At 41.1% G+C, this 14,295-nt stretch overlaps 1 protein-coding gene across 1 annotated transcript in view; it reads right to left on the bottom strand.

The window, feature by feature from the left end:
• The window catches only part of LOC121506940 (metabotropic glutamate receptor 7), a 449,909-nt gene that overhangs the window by 112,379 nt on the left and 323,235 nt on the right, over nt 1-14,295 (bottom strand). The window lies entirely within an intron of this gene.

Genomic DNA, 14,295 nt, shown 5'->3' on the forward strand with positions numbered 1-14,295 from the left:
TGCTCATCTGTATTTCTGTGCAGAACTTTGAGGCATGTTTGAGCATAAAAGTTGAGGCAGCAGTGATGTCACAAGTAAGCTCACCTGAAAGCACCATCTGATGGGAAATTGGAAAATAATCTGTTGAAAATTTAACAAAGTCCACACCTTTAGAGCAGAGTAAGGGTGTGAAGTGGTGAGTAAGCAGAGCCTAGTCTGGACAGGTAGTACTGTTGCAGTGAGCCCCTGGTCGGGGTGTGGATGTCCCAAGGGCCTGAAAACCACCAGTGGTCTCCAGGCGTAACTCCAGGGACAAAAGGCCTGGGTATAGAGATGCTACGGAGACTGACCTTGGCTGCCAGGTGAAATGTTTGAAAGACAAACTGAAAAACTAAATCCACAAACCTCCACATCTTTATGATGTGTTTTTGTCCCTGCACAGAGACAGACATGTCTGTTGGACCAGCTGGGACTGGTTTTCATTAAATATATGATAAAGAGAATCAGGCAGAGTAACATTTCTGGATATAATAGACATAGATTCAGCTATTGTTGTCATGTTTGTTTGTTTTTAGCAATACTTTCCTATGTTAACAAACATAAACATCCACTAATAAGAACCCAGCCTGTAGAGCCTGGCAGGCAGAGCCCAGGGCAGAGAAATCTCTCTGTGCCGTGTTAAATTATTGATTAAAAATGCGCCGCAGCTCTCTGTGTTGTCTTCTCCCAGTGATAATGAAGCGACGTCTTCATTCGCTGGTGTGAGGAGTTGAACCGAAGCCCAGCAGAACAAATCAAATATGAAAATCCAAACGAGGAACATGTTGGATTATGTTTTCAAAGCTGTGCAACAATATAATCTAGGCCTCTGTGGAATTCATGCAGTAGGATTAAATTGTTCATATTCATGATACGGGATTACCAGACTCATTTAGAGAACAGCAGCTTCTCATGATGACTCTGCAAATCTGTGTGACACAAAAATCCCTGCAGGACGGTTTAATACCCACGGAGCTCTGCTGCTCCGCACACGGGTCCAACATAGAGCATAATTAGTACCGTTTAGACAGGAAGCTGCAGCCATCATGGTACTGGTACAGTGCTTTTACTGATGCTCTGAATCAGTGCTACTCAACCAAAGAGCCAAATAGGTAAAAATACCTTTGCAAAAACCACAATCCAATTGGTGGATAGTGGCAAAAAAAGCTTGAAGTAGTATTAGCAATAAATTAAAAAGAGGCAAAAATAGTCAAAAAGCAACAAAATGGGCTAAAATGGGGAGGAAAATGTGGAAAAAGGGTCAGAAAGTAGCAAAAATGGGTGAGTAGTGACAAAAAATGAGTTACAGGTGGCAAAAATGGTCCAAAAGTGGCAAAAGTGTGGCAAAACAGTGAATGAAAAGCGACTACAATCGGCAAAAAGCAGTCAAGAGTGGCAAAAATGGGGAAAAAAATAGGAAACAAGTGGTATTAGTGGAAAAAGAAATGGGGAAAAAGGGCAAAAATTGAATAAAATTGCCAAAAAGAAGTGGCTAAAATGGGCAAAAATGAGGGAGAAAGTGGTATTTAATGACAAAAGTTACCAAAAATGGCTGAAAAGGGAGAGAAAAAATGGTGAAAAAGGGAAAAAATGGGATAAAAGTGGCAACAAAGTAGGGAAAAAAAAAGATATTTAATGGCAAAACATAGCTTAAATGGATGAAAAGTGGCAAAAAACTGTGAAAAAGGCAAAAAAGTTTCCTTTTGTAAGGTTTTCTGATGGAATAATGTTTAAAATTCAGACATAAAAGAGCCACAAATAATCACCAAAGAGCTCACTGCGCTAAATCAATGCTTAAAGGGCCATTCTGATGTTTTTATCTGGTGCCTGCCTGCTGGAGCCGGGGTCAGAGGTGGGGTTATTTGGGATAATCATTCCAGAGATGTCAGACTTAACCACAGCAGGGGCCGAATTCTGACTTTGGGTCCAAAATGAGGGCCGAACAAGGTCCACATTTAACCACAAACTGTCAACCTCATTTTTACCAGCAATGAATTATGGGAGAAAAAAAACTTTAACACTGATGGTAAATGATTTTGAGATCTAAAACAGTGAAAGTGGTAAGTTTAAAGGCTCAAAATCTGAGATAAAAACTCAAACTTATTAGCTCAGAAGGCATTTAAAGTCAAAATCATGTTTTTAAAAGGCAAATATAAAAGAGAGAAAGCTTAAATTATGATTTCACTGGAGATAAGGGGTCTAGACCAGACCCTGAAAACCAGCCCCAGACCATTATCCCTCCTCCACCAAACTTCACAGTCAGACAGGTAACGTTCTCCCAGCATCCTCCAGACCCAGACTCACCATCTGACTGTAAACAGAGAAGCTTGATTCACTTCCACTGCTCCACAGTCCAGTGTCAGTCAGACCAGCTCTGATAACTGAGCGTTACAGAAACATGGTGATGGTATCTTCCTTCCTGTCCAGGCCTGAGTCTGCGCTCAGCTGTAGAGGATTACAAACTAAAATGGTTAGAAAGACACAGAAGAATCAGGGGAGCGTCACCTCTCTGTGACCCTGAAAGCCTGATGGCTCTGTGGTCACACTCTGGATGTAGTCGTCCAATCAGACGGAGTTTGGGAGACGAGCTCTGAAGGCGACTGCAGACAATACAAAGTTCAGCTACGGCTCTGCATGAAAAACACAAAGCTTTTTAACTGGGGTCGTACTATCCAGCTTCAAAAATGTAAAAACCTCTCTTTAAAAGGAACGAGAGCTGACGCTGTGATTGGTCTGATTCTTCGTTAAAACACACTCATGTCTCTCAGGACCCTACGGCCATCCTGTGCTCTGTCTGGGTTTGAGTCCTGGTTGTTCAACATGCCTTACAGGCTGTAATATTCAGCAGGATAAAACTTTACTCAGGGTTTCATTATTTTGGCCTTGATCTCAGGGACATGTGTACATTTATTTTACTCTTTTTTAAATCATAATGAATCGTTTTATGTTGTTTTGGCTGGTGTGTGGACTAGTGCTGGTAAGACATACAACCTTCTTTAGAGAGAGCTGCAGCCATCTGCCAAAGCTACACAGTGCTGAAAGCAGGTGACTGTGGCGCTTTGTGGACGTGGCGGTCACCATTCTTCCTGTCCGGTTATTGGACCGTTAGATCAACACTGAAGTGACTGTATAAGGGTGGAAAAGTTACTGATCAGTGCTGTAAATGGAAGTTTTATTTAATGTGCACATTTAGAACAGCAGGGGGAGCGACGCCCCCCTCATGGCCCAAATGTTGAAAAACGTGTGCTAAAGTGCCCTTGAGGGCCAAAACGCGCTAGAGTGCTCTCAAGAGCCAAAATGCATGTTAAAGTCCCCTCTTTGCAGCCAAAACAGTCGCTAAAGTGCCCTCTTGGTTGGCAAAACCCATTAAACTGCCCCCTTGGGTGAATAAAACACACTAAACTCCAGCAGACCATTAGGACCTTGAAACATTACTGTTGCAATGACTTTTATGTCGTGCCCTTTCCTGATCTATACTGATCCAGAACTATATCTCACAGAACCAGTTTGGATTATCTGGTGCTAATATGGTGTTAAAATGCACTAGAATACAGGAAATGGCATCTACTTCACTGAAAATGTTCTGGGGGAAGACCCCCAGACCCCCTAGGGATTTATTGATTTATTTCTGTGTTCTTCACAGTCCAACGTTGAATCTCCACAGCTCTTGTGGACGCTGATCCTAACTACAAACTGACTTGAGTAGTCTGTCTAGTCAGTCTGTTTTAAGGCTATATAATGTGCCATTTGTAGAACATATAAACATGTCTAAAGTGCCCTCAAAAACCAAACTTAGTGCCCTCTTCAGTGGCGAGAACGCGCTGTATGTGCCCTTTTTGTCTTTTCCCCGCTGCCCTTGAAAGAGTCTGTGCACGCCACTGCTTTAGAATAATAACTACCAACTTGTAACGCAGACAAACGGCCCTTCATGGCGTTAAAATAAATCAGATATTAGTGGATTTTTATTCCATATGCATTATGCATCGTGAATGCATGATTAATGCTGTTTATTCTTTGTGCTACGGCTCTTCTCAAAGACCAGTGGGGCACTGACTCTTTAAGCCTGGTCTCATCAGGGACCCAGGCCAGGATCTGAGGACCCCTGACCCTGTAGTCCAGTTCATCTGTTAACTCAAATAAGAGACATTTAAGGCACGTTTACTAAAACAGGATTAGACGGGCCTTCTTCTGCTCCATGTTTCTCTATTAGAACTGGATATAAATCCTGCTAATGCAGTCTAGCAGGGTGTAACTGTTCTTAACTGTTATGATGCTCTTTTATTGGGATGTTTTCAGACTGAAAGCTCTTTTTATTCAGGATTCAGTAATGTTGTATCAGCAGCATCATATTTAACAGTTTCACACACATTTAAATCTGTCAGACTGTCCTCTACCGGGCTGATGTAGAACGATGCTGAAGGACTGTAATCCTCAGGAGGAAGCCTTTTGTCTGCTCTGTGATTCAGACTAAACTTTCCACGAAGCATCGTCTGTTTCTGAAGGACAACTGTGATTAATAATTCATCATCTCTCTGGATCTCAGGTAGCTACTGTAGTACTTCAGGAGCTGCTCAGCACTGTAATGAAACACTGGAATTCAGCAGAAGGGGGAACGGAGGCGAACATTTACAGAGATCCCTCCAGAGATGATAAAATGACAAATCTTCTCTGACAGCAGAGATCTCCTTTCTCTGAGCTCTGAGCTCCTCCAACCTCAGAGGTTCCAGGAACACAGACGACCAAAGAGGAGTTTGAGGTGGATTTTTCTGCTCCCTTTGCATTTCCTGTTGAAGAAACCCATGAAGAAGAGTTTATTCTAACTGTTGCTATGAGCTCTATGAGCACAGAGTAAAACTTTCACATCAGAGACCAGGGCCTGGATCTGAGCATACTAGACCCCCATAGACCGGTCCATTGACTGAGTTATAGTAAGGATTGGTATTCAGGCACCAAGTCCACTTAAAGAGGGGGGCAGGACCTAGGACTACCTGGGAGATGTGACTGAACTAGGCCCGAGTACTGACGACTCATCAGCAAGTAGAGCTGTAATGTCTCTAAATATCTCTGGACTAAAAATAAAAATGATTTTAATGTTATTAAATTAAAGAGCAGGTATATCTAAAGTCTGACAGTAAAGATCCGGTCTTACTGAAAACAGTCAGCCAGCCTCTGGCCTGAAGCATCGTTGTAAATATGAACGTTAAGAATGAAATGATGATGATTCAGTGATTCTTATCGCTCCAGTAAAAAGGATCATTTGATTGGCTCTCAGCTGGAGGATGGCCAGAACAGCTTCATCTGGTTGGATCTTCTTGGATGTAGACTACTCTAGATGTTCTCATGTGAGCCACTCGAGCACCAGGGAGAGAGATTTCTGATTTTAGGACCCCAAACTTTGAAGCTCACCGCCTCTGGTCCTCCAGTCAGGTCAGGTTTGGAGGTTTATGCCGGTTCAGACTTCTCCATGTCAGCCTTGGTCCTGGACTGCTCTGGCCTCCTGATGGCCATCCTCCCGGCCTGCTCCAGGACCATGTCCCATCTCAGATGTCTGGTTCAGCTCCCAGGTTCTGGTTACCCAGTATGACCCTGCAGAGCTCCTCTAGAGGGTATCTCTACTCAACAAGTCGAACACCTTCTGGAAGTTTCCATAGGCTGCACCAATCCTCAGTGATGGTCTTTGCTAAAGACCTGAAGTGCCAGGATACGGTCTACCGTAGACCTCTTAGCTGTAAAGGCTGACTCTTTAGGCCTCTGGTGTTGGAGCAGAGGATCCCAGATCCTGCTCAGCAGTACCAGTGCACCCTTTCCCTCCCAGCTGGAACAACAGCGCCCCTCTTCCAGTCAGCAGGGATGACGCCTGTTCTCCATACGGAGCAGAAGAGAGCATGGAACCACACCCTGAGCATCTCAGCCTGGATCCCACATTCACCCGGTGCTTCCCCGGCCTTCAGCATGTTCATCGCTGTCGAGTCTCCTCAACAGGTGGTGGATCAGAGAACACAGGCCGGGTCTGCATCTGTGGCATCTATATAGAGCTCACGACTGGGGAGATCTGCCCGAAACAACTCATTTTCTTTGTGAAAAACATAAAATAGGAAATGGAAAATAAAACCTTGTTTTAATTCTCAGTTTTATATCTAACTGCCTGGAGGAGCCAAAGGCCGTCTCTGTGTGCTCTGCTTCCTGATAAATGTTTAAACAACGGCAAACAGCCTGTTGGTTCAAAAAGTAAAATACACCGACCCCTGACCCGCTTACCTGATGACCTATAGACACGGGTGTCAAACTCAAGGCCCGGGGGCCAAATCCGGCCCATGGAATGATTATATCTGGTCTGCAAGATCAGATCATATTTGTATTCTAACTGGCCCACCAGTCTGAGGTCTGCAGGTTTACTCCAGTATAAAAATGAAAACTTCAGCTTGATTATTCAAAATATCCGTGTTAAGCTATAAAAATCTGAAAAAGTAAAGAGTAAGAAAGATTTCATAAAAATTCAAGAATGTGGGGAAAAAATAATTTGTGTTTTATTTCCTATTTCCAATTTTGCATCTGAAGATTATGACTCAAATTTATGATTTTGACTCTTCATGTCATGCTTTGACCTTTTCAACTCATAATTTGGACTTTATGTCACATTTTTATCTTTTAGATTCACAATTTTAAATTTTAAGTCATATTTTGACCTTTTCAACTCCTTACTTTTGCTTTTTAATCCCATATTTTGACGTTTAAATTCATGATTTCAATTTTTCTCTCATATTTTCATATTTTGAATGAATTATTTCTACTTCTTATATCATATTTTGACCTTTTACACCCCCAATTTTGAATTTAAGTCATATTTTTAACTTTTTAAGTCATCACTTTGAATTATAGCTCATTTTTTGACAGTTTCAACTCCTAATTTTTGGCTTTTTAATCCCATATTTGGACCAATCAGACTCAATTTTTTTTTTTAAACAGAATTTTATTGAATTTTTAAAGGGTCAACAAAGAATACATACAGTTTGCCATCTTTTGTGTTACATCAAGAAAAAAATAATAATTACAATGTCAAATGATAAGGTTGAAAAAAGTAATAAAAATTTAAAATAATAATAATAATAACAATAATAATAATAATAATAATAATAATAATAATAATAATAATAATAACAATAATAATAATAATAATAATAATAATAATAACAATAATAATAATAATAATAATAATAATAATAACAATAATAATAATAATAATAATAATAATAATAATAACAATAATAATAATAATAATAATAATAACAATAATAATAATAATAATAATAATAATAATAATAATAATAATAATAATAATAATAACAATAATAATAATAATAATAATAATAATAATAATAACAATAATAATAATAATAATAATAATAATAATACTGCCATCCGTGTCATAAATAGATACAACTCTCAAAGCTGCCCACCTTACCTTCCCACTTTTGTTGCCCACCATTTGCAGTCACTTTTAGTCCTACCCAGTAATGACACTGACCAGATGAAAACTGTTGGTCACTCAGTCATCTAACAATTAAGAGTAAGTTTAATTAACTCAAGGTGTATAAACAAAATAGTGTTTAAGTGGTAAAACAAAAGATATAAATTAAGGACACTCATGAGTTTGCAGTAGATATGTTTGTCCCTTTTATGGAGCTTTGGCCCCTCAGCACACAGCTGAGTCAGTTCCTCTGGCAAACACACAAACAAAGGAGACCACACCTCTGTGAAGTATCTCTCACTTCCCTTCAGTACTGCACTGACTCTTTCGAGAGGGAGAACCCTAAATATCTCCCTGTACCACAGTGTGGCAGTTGGGGGTTTATCTTTTATCCAGTTAATCAGAATACGTTTTCTGGCCAGTAATAGTAACTTGTCACAAAGTTTAAATTCTAAATATGTTAAAGTTACACTCTTAGAGGGAAGGCCAAGAATGTAGAGGCCTGGCTCTCTCTTAAGTTTCACCCTAAAGATGCTGCTAAGCTCCTGAGATGTTGTACTCCAGAATCTTTGAATCCGTTTGCATTGCCAGAGGTCATGAGAATAGGTGCCAACCTCTCTTTGACGTTTGTTACATAAGGGAGAAATCTGACGATCCATTTTGTGCAGTATGTGAGGAGTTAGATGCAAACGGTGGAGTATTTTATACTGCGTCTCTCTTAACCTGTTACAGGTAAAGGTTGATCTAAACACTCTGATAGCTTCCTGCCAATCATCCTCAACATGTTCAGTATCAAGATCTTTCTCCCATTTTTGTGCAATATTTGTTACACTGCCTAAGCTGAGAGAGTTCAACAATGAATAGAATGCAGAAATAAAATGTGAGATACCTTTTCTGTCCAGAAGAAATTTCTCAATAACATTGAATAGAGCTGTGTCTGAATGGGGTAAGCTTTTTGATTTGATAAAATTTTGGACCTGGAGATAACCATAAAGTGATCTTTAGGGATGATAAACTTTGACTGTAGTTGTTGAAAAGTCATAAGTACATTATTCTGGTATAAGTCTCCCAACAGTCGTATCCCATTATCATGCCACTGATCAAAGATGCTAGGATGAAGTCCTGGCAAAAAATCTGGATTTCGAGTGAGAGGGGTCAGGAATGAAGCACAGGCGCCCTGACCCATATGCCTATGGATTCCCCACCACACTCTGGTTGTGTTATAAATGACAGGGTTATTCTTGATATCCCTAGATATCTTCTTTCTATCCCCCATGACCACACTCCACAGCGACAGAGGTAAAACAGACCACGATGCTAGGCAGGGCTTCGACCCGAGGTGAGCGTGTAACCATTCCCATAAGAAACGGGCATGGCATGCTCTGTTGTAAAGAATTATGTTGGGCAAGGCCAAGCCTCCTCTATCAGAGGAGAGCTGTAATGTTGTCATTTTCTGTCTTGGTTTCTTGCCACACCAAACGAATCTAGCAAATGCTCTTTCTATATCAATAGCCACCTTCCTGGAAATCCATAATGGTAACATTTGTAAGGGATACAGGATGCGTGGAAGGACATTCATTTTTATTAAACTTGTGCGACCCATTAAGGATAAGGGGAGATCGTGCCATCTTGCCAAATCTCTTTTAACTGTGTTTAACATTGGGGAGAAGTTAAGTTTCCATAGCTCTGTTAAGTCTGGAGAGACCCTTACTCCAACATAAGTAAAACCTGTGGGGGACAATTTGAAAGGGCAGCTGGGGGGTAAAGTTAAATGAGCAGAGTCACCGAGTGGCATGGCCTCTGATTTACTGAAATTAATTTTGTAGCCTGAAAAGAGACTAAATTCTTCGATAGTAGACAAGGTGGCTGTTATTAACAATTCAGGTTTTGTTAAAATCAACAGAATGTCATCTGCGTACAAAACAATTTTATAGATAGTGCCGTTAATTGTTAAAGCATGTATATCTTCTCGTAGCCTCATAGACTCAGCTACAGGCTCAAGTGCCAGCGCAAAAAGCAGAGGGGACAAAGGACAGCCTTGTCTTGTCCCCCTAAGCAGTGGAAAAGGTGATGATACTACACCGTTAGTTACCACACAAGCCTCTGGAGAGCTGCACAGTGTCCTAATCCATTTAATAAAATAATCCCCCAACCCAAATCTTACTAATGCATCAAATAAATATCCTCATTCAACCCTGTCAAATGCTTTTTCGGCATCCAGGGATATGGCAAAGGCTTTACAATTTGTTAGTTTTGAATATTGTGTTGTGTTAAGTATTTTTCTAACATTTGTGAGAGAGCAGACTCAAAATTTAAAACTTAAAGTCATATTTTGACTCTAAACTCATGATTTGATCTTATATTTTGACGTTTCAAACTCATGATTTCAACTTTCTCCTCATATTTTTGCTCTTTAAAAACATTTTTCTGTTTTTAATATCGTGTTCTGATTTTTTTTAACTAATAAATTGGAATTTTATCTCAGATTTGAGCCTTTAAACTTATCATTTTTACTTTTTGAATTACTAAATGATTTATCATCAGTGCTGTTTTTTTAAATATTTTATTTCTGGTGAAATGAGGTTGACAGTTTATGGTTAAAAGGGTGACCCTGTTAGGCCCTCAGGTTAGACCTAAATCCAGAACCCGGCCCCTGCTGTGATTGAGTTTGACACCCCTGACCTATAGAAGAGACGGCAGGAGTCGTCATGGCAACAACATATGAAGACTAGTCTGTTGTCTAAGACAGGACCAGAGTATTGGTCCACACCCTGACATGGCGGCATCATTAAAGACAATAAAGTGTATGCAGACCCGACCTTAAGACCAAACTAAACTGTATAAACCATGGACATTACTCCTGGGCTGACTCCTGGTGTCCTGTGCCTGCAGAAGCTCAGAGAGGTGTGAGGATGAGGCGTTTGATTAACCCGGGCCTGCTGGTGGACCAGTCTGTGATACACAGAGTCAGTTTGGAGTCTGCTTCAGGAAAACCTCCATGTGAAGGGCCATGTACCCCCCTAACACCTCACTCTGCCCCTCCATTCAACAGGAATCAGGACGTACACCTAGACAACGTGGTGCTGGCTCAGTGGGAGAGGAGAGAGGTGCGGTGGGTCTGATCCAGAGCTGAGTTAGTCCCAGCCTCTCCTTCTGCAGGTATTCAGTTAAACCCTGAAGTCTCGGCCCTGCTGAACTTCCCTCCTCTCTCCCGCTCAAACATTCCTGCAGTGTGGTCCGTGGATCTCGTCAGAGCGGTGGGATCAAACAGACTAATAAATGTGTAAAGCTCTCACACTATCAGATAATCTCCTCTGACTATCTGCCCTGAACAAGCCTCCAATTAGGAATCCCTGCTCAGATTGAGAAGATGGTTAAATCTGGTGTAAATTGGCCTGATAATCCTGCAGCGAGTCTCTGACCGGCTCTGATAAAACATTACAGAGGAGAGAAGCCCAAACCGCCCGGCGCCGTGTTCCAGAGGGATTTATTAATGTCTTTAGATGCAGATTCTCCAAACCTCTGCAGAGGTCAGCGGCCCGGTTGTTCTAAAGAAGACGATCTGATTCACAAACATGCTGAAGACGCTCGTTACAGTCAGTGTGAATGGACGGGGCTCATGCATATTCATCAGGACGCTCTACAACAAAGTATCGATCAGCGCTCCATTCGGATATCTCTGCTCTAGGAACAGGAAGTCTGCCACCGTGGACGAACACTTCATCCTTCCTCCAGCCTCTTCAGCTGAAAATCCTCCTCTCTCTGGTCAGATCTGACGTGGCATTTTGTCCTGGAAGCTGTGGCCCAAACACTGGAGGATTTATAATGAACTCAGTCTGTCACAGATATTTCTCAGACTTTTACAGCAGTCTCAGTTGTATTTACTGTTCTGGCTCTGCTCTAGCTGTGTAATATTTGTGACTTTGGCCGAGCTCAGAGAGAATCACCCCGGCTCGTAGACGTTTATCGGGCTATAATCTGTCACCGCTAAGGTTTTTATCCATCCACTCTTCACACAGGATGTCAGACAGGAGCGATCTGACTAATAAAAGCTGCTCACAACATCCACGTAGAGTTTTATAGTTCCTCTGTGTCACAGTTTAAAACATCATAAATGAGCTGTTGTTCGCTTTATGTGGGGGATTTCAGAGGCCGACGGTCAAACAGGAAGGACGAAACACGCTGGAACGTCTCTGAATAAACGTAGAAATACTTTCTAAAGACTAGAAGTCGTGTTTAACTCCTAAAAGTCCAAAATTCCAATCAAAGCATGAGAAACCATAACCAGTCGTTTCAGACTTTTTTTGCCCAAGGCACACTATATTCATATCAATACAAAATAGACTTTTAAATAATTTACAGTCAAGGTGGTCCATAAGGGGGGGAGAGGAGAGGTTTCTGGGTCCAAGACAACTGGGGGTGGCTAAAGTGGGCAAAAGGTGCCTGAAAGGTGGCAAAAATTGGTTAAAGTGATGATAAAACATGGCAACACTGGATAAAAAGTTGCAAGACAAAGTCAAAAATAGTTAACAATTGGCATAAGGGGCCAAAACATTGGTTAATAGTGGCAAAACATGTTGAAAGTGTCAAAAAGGTGATAAAAATGGGTTACAAGAGGCCATTTGTTAAATGTTGTAAAAAGGTGGTTAAAATGGTTTAAAGGTGATTAAAAATGAGCAAAATTAGGCAAAAGGGTGGCCAAACAACGGCAGTGAGTAAAAATTAGCAAGAAGGTGGCAACAATGGGTTTAAAGTGTCAAAAAGGTGACAAAACAGGTTACAAGTGGCTGAAAAGTGACAAAAAAAAGGGTTAAAGTTGCTAAAACGTGATATAAAGTGATGAAAAAATTGGCAAAAAATGTCCAAGCAATAGCAAAAGAAGGCAAAAACTGTCAAAATGGATTAAGTTAACAAAGTTAGTGGCAAAATGGGTAGAAAAACTGGTTAACTTGGTAGCATGAATAATGATCATTTCAACACCAACTACAACTCAATAATAGCTTGCCAAATGAGCTAACTGTTAGCCAGGATGCTAGCACCAATGCTACTGAGCTGGGGGGTCCATTCTCTGGGTTTTCAGGGGTCCAGCCAGACTCACCTAGACTTGTCTCTAGGTACACTCGTGAACCCTGCCACACCGTTTTAAATCACTGCGCTAAAGGAACTGAAACCGGAAAAAATAAATAACATTTTGCACAGAAGATGGTCAAACATAAAAGCCACGTCAGATTTCTCAGTACACCAGACCACAGTTGAATTTTTAAACTTAATGTATTGTTTCAAATTTCAGCTGATAAAAGATGAAGAGATTTTTTGGTGATAAGAGCCCACATTTGCAGATTTCTGGCACATTTAATGCCTGGCGTCAGGATTCCAGATGGGGGGCAGGTAGGGATTTCTGCAGAGGAAATCTACCTAAAGGCTTTGTTGGAGCTTTTATGAGTTTGCTAAGTGTGAAAATAAAACACTCTTTATTCAAGTGTGTCCTTAAAGTAGTGAAATATTCAGGCAAAAATAAAAAGCTCTCAGTGAAACGTTAGTAGGCAGGAATTAGAAATCCTCCGGCTAAAGCCTGGACGAGGGTGTCACCACACTCCTGTATGCTCTGTTTCCACAAAGCGGTCCAGTTTGGTCTGGTCCAGTTTGGTCCGGTCCAGTTCCGGTCTAGCTCATTAAACTCTGATCTTACCATGTTTCCTCAGCTCATGTCCATCCAGTCTCTCTCTCTAACGGGAAATCCGTCTCTTTTTAGAGATCCGGATCATGGATCATGTGGCTCAGCTCAGTAGAGCTGGTTTCTCTTCATGTGGTTCCAGTTTATCTTTTTAAATGCTGTTTAAATAAAAGATGGAGGAACAGAAACTGGCACTCACACAGGAGCTAGCTACACTGGCTCACATTAAAGGGGACGTATTATGCAAAAATCACTTTTTTCAGGTTTTTCTAACACAAACTCACAAACACAAACTACATCAGTAACATGTTTGACACTAAATGAGGATTTTTAGATGTTAAAGGGGCTCAACCAGCCTCTGGACTCTGGTCTCCCTTCATCAGTCTAGACCTGTAGTAAGGTCTACAGGTCTAAGTCATAGTAATATGGTTCAGCTCCTCTCCAGGTAAACCAGTTCACCCAGGGTAAATACCACACTTTCATAAAGTGCAGGGATCACTCTAGTCTGTAGAAACGTTGTGATGATAACTGCAGTGTTCAGGTCCACTTAGAGCTGTAAAGTACTAACATTCCTCTGTTCATATTCATTACTAGTGGCTTCCTCACCTCATGACCCACAACACACATGGCAAATTTGACACACAATTGCAAAAAAAACAAAAAAAAAACAAGAAACGTATTAAACCTTATTAAAATATTTAAGACTTGGTCGGATTAAAAGCATTTAGCCAGATTTTGGCACAGCTGTGTCAGCGCTGACAGTCGTCATCAAGCCCAGCTAAGAGCTTCAAGAACAACCAAAGCTCTCGTAGAGTGTCTGAGATGTCCCACAACCACCACTGGACCGGATTGGAGCGTCAGGATTTCTCTCACATCTCTCATCTAGACTGATACCCTGACCTGACGTCAATGACGCGCATGTTGACGGCCACTAACTGGAGAGCACTGTTTCTTCATGTACCAGAACGGGACCTCTTTTTCCTACTCCAGTCCAAAGACATGCTCGTTAGGCTAACTGGTGAGTCTAAATTGCCCGTAGGGGTGAGTGTGATTGACTGGCGTCCAGGGTGAACCCAAAAGCCAGAGAGATGATGGAGGGAGGAAAATAAGGGCTGTGCAGTGCAAGAACAATTTT

Source organism: Cheilinus undulatus, linkage group 3 (assembly GCF_018320785.1).
Source record: "Cheilinus undulatus linkage group 3, ASM1832078v1, whole genome shotgun sequence".
Lineage (NCBI taxonomy): Eukaryota > Metazoa > Chordata > Actinopteri > Labriformes > Labridae > Cheilinus > Cheilinus undulatus.